This window comes from Anabas testudineus, chromosome 1 (assembly GCF_900324465.2).
Source record: "Anabas testudineus chromosome 1, fAnaTes1.2, whole genome shotgun sequence".
NCBI lineage: Eukaryota > Metazoa > Chordata > Actinopteri > Anabantiformes > Anabantidae > Anabas > Anabas testudineus.
Window position 1 is genome coordinate 5,787,061 of NC_046610.1, and position 6,919 is coordinate 5,793,979.

Below are 6,919 nucleotides of genomic sequence, written 5' to 3' on the forward strand. Positions count from 1 at the left end.
CTACAAAAGGGATTTAAAAGTTTAAAACTCTTCCAAAGTGTCTGCGCTTAGTGCAAAAGCAAGATAATTGACTATGTCTGGGTGCGTCAGTTCAGTTGGTGCATCAGGGTTGGTAATCCAGTCTTCAGCTGCCAAATCATGTGGGTCTATGTGATTTATTGTTCTTAATTTGTCTAAATAGTGCTGCTTGGCAAGTTGATTTAATTTCTCCATGTAAGGTCCCTTTTCTTTCTCCCTGCTCTTCTCTGTCTTTAGCACATTTGAGCAAGAGTTAAACAACATTTTTTTCAGTGAAACAGAAGAAACACGGGCACTGTGATGTACAGCTTGACATAACTTCACATTCTCTAGTCTGTCATTGTTTTTATGCTGCTGATTGACAGTTTGTGGCGTCAAGATGTGCAGAAATTTGTCAAAATATGCAATAAAGAAGAAGAAGACGTAAAACAATGATGCAATTAAATGATAACATAGGGTGTGACCTAAAGGTAAACTGGATGTTAAATAGCTGCCTTTCTGTTACTTTCAGTGAGTAAGCAGATATGGAAGAGAATTAAAAGTGTAAAAGAAAGAAGAAATCCGTTGACTCTACCATCTCTGAAAGTTGGTGTTTGACACATCTAAGGGCTTGAAATTCAGTTCAGGCTGCTTTTTTGTAGCCTCCCAAATTAAAGTAAAGTAAACTCAGTCACCCTAGTGGTTATTAAGGGAACTCCTGGGTTTTTCCAACATATGTGGGTAATTAATTTTTCAGAGAAACAGCTACCGCTGTGAGTGTACTGCCAAAACATTACTAAAATACACACAAGACAAAGACTAAATGAGTTATTTCAAGGTAAAAGACTCTCCCAAGATTTAAGCAAATGTAAAACACACAAGTATAAACATTCTCAGTCATCCAGGTTTTGCCTAAGGCCTCAGCTTGACAGCCATGATATCAAACTGCTCAGACACTGAAAAAAGAGCATGTTTCAGTTGATTAGGTTGATATATATAATCACACCAGACAGCTGATAGTTGACAAAGTCATTACAGTAAAGACGAACTTGGTTTCAGGTAAGTTGTCAGTAACCTAGTTGTCACAATCCCGCTGTTTGATTTTTTTAAGCCTACTTCAAACTTTGTTTTCTTTACAGACTTTTATAGTTTTAGGTTATAACAGGCTGATAAAACTAAGGTCTCTTTAAAATAAATATTTAAACATTTTATAAGGCCGATCAATTGAAAACACTCTAAATTATTAAGTTTATTTAACTCAGATACTTTAGTTTCTTCACTGCAAATGTGAAGAAACTCAGGTCGATGTAATGAATGAAGATAAAATAGTTAGAAAGAATAAACACACATGTAGATTTAGACGTATAAAAACAAATGTAAGTGTTAATGTATTCTGCAGTTACGTTTTAGTTCCTCATGTTTGCATACAGCTGCAGTGTCTATAATTAAAGCCCTGGAAAAACTGTCAACAGTAAATGAACACCATCCAAAAGGTTAAAGGTCATGGGGCATCTATCCATCCATCTATCTATCTCTGGGAAAGTAAGTGTGTGTGTGTGTGTGTGTGAGTGTGTGTGTGTGTGTGTGTGTGTGTGTGTGTGTGTGTGTGTGTGTGTGTGTCTGTGTGTATTTAACCAGACACATAAACCTCTCTTCTTCACATTGGTCTGTTTTCTTTTCATTCATTTGTCATTTTCTCTTTACCCTTTCCCCCTTGTGTGTGTGTGTGTGTGTGTGTGTGTGTGTGTGTGTGTGTGTGTGTGTGTGTGTGTGTGTGTATCTGTGTGTGTGTGTGCACATTAATTCATACTAATTAGATGTCTATTGGCTCAGACTCAAATGAAACAAGAGTTGTTTCCCTTCTTCTCCACATTATTTGTCTTCTGCAGCCCTGTTTGTGTCAGACTCACACACACACACACACACACACACACACACACACACACACACACACACACACACACACACAGTGGGCTTCTTCATTACTTTGCTGCCTTTGATGTGAGTGATAATGCAGCGTAGATGTGCAGGGAGAGGTCTGTGCAGCTTGTGATCGTGGGAGAGGTGATGGCAGGAAGTGAAAAACTGATGTTTTGATGTCCTGCCTCCCCATTTGAATCTCTATGGCGTCATTTGTTGCTTTACAGGGTCGTACGTCTACGGTGACTAATCATCACTGTTCCGAGGAACTATCACACTTTTTACAACTACATTTCTCATCCACCGACTGAGTTTTCATAACTCCAGAGTCTCTCACAAGCTTGTGTTATAAGATCACACTCAGCAACAGCCTCAGACACTCCTGCAGACACGTCTTTATAGACACTATCAGTCCATTTACATGCACCAAAACCTTTAATGCGTATGTCGGGGGAGGTGACTGACAGCACTGTGAGAGAGACACAGAAAGACACACAACTCTTTTTAAAGCGCAAACTGTCTGAATTAAAAGAAATACGCTGTAAAAATGACTCATTTAGACGTCTCTGGGGAACTTTGTGTTGGTTGCAGTTTTGGTTGGATGGTGTGACAGAGTAATTATTAACCTGGTTTTTGAGTACATGTAAACACCCATGTTGTGGTTGAGGCTACAACTGTGAGACACACCCCTAAGTTTCATGTTTTGGGTTTAATTTAACATCATGTAACATCCTGAACCTTATACCTGTGTGATCATTACTGTTCTTGTAATGTAAAACAAGGTACCTATCAGTTGTAAGATCCTCCCTTTATATATCTCTTATGAAGAGAAGGCTAATTCAGTGTAGGCTGGAATATCCGGCAGCCTTTAAATAGTGGCCCATAGATTTACATGGAGCTACTGATTAGATTCCTCCAGAGACTCTGATGCAAACTGGATGTGAGCCCCAAGCTGCCTCCACTCTGGGCTCTTGAGCCCTCAATGGAGGAAGCAGATCAGAGTGTTTTAGTGCTTACTAAAAAGTTGTTTTGACTTAAAATGATGCTAAATAAAGAGCAGACTTTTTAACTGAATGCAGTATCTGTCTGTAATAATTTTAATATGTGAAGTATAGTTAACCCATCTCACAAGTACAGTGAACTTAACTTGTTTTACATATTTTCTACCCTTCCTGCAGCATTTTGTCCTGCACATGTACTTGTGAAAACCAAATTAGAAACCTGATTATGTATAGACATGGCAAAGGACTCTTCCTGGGTAAATCAAGTTCCCTAATCCTCTAACCTGATTACAGAAACCAGATTTGTCATTTACAGCTAAGAAATGGTATTAGAGTTTCTGAAACTATGACGTTTACAAGCACACAACTCAAGCTGAGTACTCCAAGCACCAAATCATGAGGATGTCAGTGTGAATGTAAACACACTTTGGTTCTGGAAATTATGTCTCTCATAAATCGATGCTTCAAGACATAGGAAGGAGGACTGGAGGTTTTTACCTTGAGGCCTTGGAGGAGTGGATTCCTCCCTATCCCGCTCGGTCTAACACCACATCTCAGCTCAACAGCCAGTCTCTGACTTCATCTGCAGTCATCAGAGACACTCACAGACACACACACAATATACACAGCAGACTCATTAAGTTAAGTTCTGTGAAAATCTCGTGATCCGGGATTCTGCGCTTCAGTTCCCAGCAGATCGCAGTCTGTCTCCAACTGCTCCTGGGAGGCGCCTTTGTCAAACACACACACACTCTGGGTGGCATGTGCATTTGTGATATCATTTAATGGCATCACATGGTCCAAGTTAATCAGCTTTGTGTAAGTAGCAGCCAGGTCATCCGTGAAGATTTATTCCAGTTTTCTATTAATCATATGATTTTGACTCTACTTTGTTTTAGTCTGGAAACTACAACTGGCTTTGAGGGTTTCTTTATTGTCATCATCATCATCATCATCATCATCATCATCATTGTAATAGCCTAACCACACTCTTATATTACTCCATGTCAGGCTTTAGTAGTATTCACACAGGTCATTGTTGAAGCTGAGGTAAAAATTACCTCAAACACTTTAAGACTTGAACCAACAATAACACACATGCACACATAATGCACTATTCAATTTACATATTCACTATACAGTATTAGTGCTTTTATCCAAAAACAGAGCAAAGTATTTTAATGAGAAGCACATGACTGTACAATCCTGGTAAAGATGACAAGGCTTCTTGTTATAGCTGCTTTCACACACACACACACATTCACAGCCCTGCAGAGACACCCCCACACACATACTGGAAATTGTCAAACATCCCGTATGGTGAAAGGAAATTTTTCTTGTCTGTGAGTTTATTTATTCAAGAGAAGAAACAGAAGGTCTCACATTCAAAACACACACATATTTCACTTCTAATGCGGTTTTAATTGCATTACAGTATGAAAACAGGCAGATGATGGGAAACACAAGCAGTGAACAGGGAACTTTTGGCGCGTACACTCATCTGCATCCCTCCTCTGTTCAACGGTTCACAGTGGAAACTATCTGCAGCATGGCACAGAATGAGAGAGAAGTGCAGACAGGGGATATGGTGATGAAAAAAAAGTGAGTGGATGGAGAGAAACAAGAGCCTAGAGAGGAGGACAGATAAAAATAGAGACAACAGAGAATGAGAAAAGGATGTGAGCTGAGCAATGCGTGCTCCTTACAGATTGTTTACTATAAAAAATCTGCTTCTCATTGTTTGGCTTTGACACCAAAAACACTGTTTCTGCTAAAACAATAGCAGTGCTTAAAAAAAATACATAAAGAACAATATACTGAGAAACTAACATGACATCCGTGAATAGATTTAAAGTCACGTTGCAGTGAACCCTTGGTAGGACAAATATGAGGATATGGACGTGTACTGTAAAGATTCATGGATCATATGCACCTGTCAACACAGAAACCTTAAAAATAAAGCAAAGAACAAAAAAACATGTTGTTTCCTTTGAACAAAATCCATCCAACAGTCAGCTAGTGTTGCTAAAACCTGAGACAACAGTACACTTAGAGCTGTTAGGCCTCTAGGAGTCTGCCGCCTCTGGCAGTTTCTCACTTCACCCAATTGCGAATTCAGCCATGCAGACTGAAACTAAAGGCTCAAGACGGGAGGGTTGGATTAATCTGCAGGAATGGTTTGAGAAACTCTTTGGCAGGTTTTTCTTTATGTTGCTCTGGGTGTCCACTGCAATCCATTGTAGCTGCGGTGAATCCAGTCTGATTAGAGCGTCTGTCCTCCAGCAAACAAGCTACAAAGCCACCTTTCAAGTGTACTCAAAAGACAGATTTCTTTTAAGTACACACACACACAGAGGCACAAATACACAGGCAGATGAATTGTTTCCTGATCCTCATGTTTTTTTTTCTCTGAGCAGCATAATCAGTATCACATTGTGAACCAGAATCCCCAGAAACAGCGACTGACGCCACAATAGCCGCAAAGCTCCATCCCAGACTGCGACCTGGGACATATCTAACTGCCTCTTCTCCTCTCCCCCTCAACCCCCGATCACTTGCTTCCTCCCTCCTCTCCTCCTCTAGATGTGGTCTAAAAAGCGATCCCTCGATCTGGCAGGAAGAAACAAGGAAAACATTCTCGCTGTTTGTTCTCCTTCCCACTCGCAATCACACACCCTACGGTTTCTTTTTACACAGAAATAACCGCATTCAAGCAGCAGTAGAGTGTCAATTAATTTAATCATGGAGATGAAAGTAACTTTGAAAGCTCAAGAATTTGTGAGGTTTTTTTGTTATTTTTTTCTCTCTATGCATGTGTGTGGAGTTTGTCGAGTGAGGGAGGAAATGAGGGGAAAAGTCCCAACTTGAGGCTTGGAAAACTGTGACCTTGCACTCTGAATCCTGCAACATATTGACTACAAGATGAAACAACAGACGAGCGAACTAGGAGGGAAAACAAAGACAGAAGAGGGATATTTGAGGAGTAGAAGTTATGGAGAGGGGGGCGTAAGCCAGGGGAAAATACAAAGGGGATTTCTGCAGATAAAACAGAACGAGAGGAAGGATCAGTATTAAGCTCCTTGTATGTTTTTGTAGAGAACCACTGTTTTTGCTCTAAACTCTCAGACAAAAGAGATCAGCACATAAACGTACACACAGCTTCTGGCAAGACTAAAAATAGAGCTTCTTCAATCCAGATCCATCCAACAACCACAACATTCTCCAGATGCTCATCCACACACATTAGCTCGGCTTCGGATCACACTGTGGCTGCACTGATACGGTTTCAGAGGAAATTGAAGCCATCACAAAGACTGGACCTTGTGTGTGTGTAGAAGTGCATGTGCAGGTCAGGTGTTGTTCTCTGCAGGATCTCCAGCAACATCAGAGCGGAGGCGGCAAACCTCTGTCAACTTTAAGAGAAGAAATGAGGAGGTCTCAACAGCACAGATCAGCAGTGTTTCCTTTGAATCACTTGCAGAGCAGAAAATCGGCCTCACTTACGATAAGAAAAACAGAATCAAAACCAGTTTCAGCCTAAAGTCACACTCACATTCACACAAATTTAATCATACTACTATTTATTTTAGTTGCAATTAAGACGCTGCTTTTGCTTCACGTGCTCAAGCTTGTACTTTGTGTGGTAGCTGTGTATGTGAGTGAGGAAATGTGAGGTAAAGTGTAAAGCAGTTTGGATAACATTGTTTCCAAGAAGAAGAAGAGAAAGGGTGGCATGATAAAAATAGCAAAATTCATATAAAGTGCATCTTTTAATTTAATTTAATTGAATTTAATGTTTAATATTTAACAGTGATGAACTGCATTCACTCATTGATAATAACTAACATCTCTGACTCCAGAGGCTGGTTTAGCTCATTCATCTGTGCCACTGAGCTCCATTGTGCTCTGAGAAGCATTAAAAACACACACTGAGCAGCTGCTACACTGGGCCACATGTTTCTTCAATCTAGAAATATCAGCAGTGTAGTTTATCTATAATG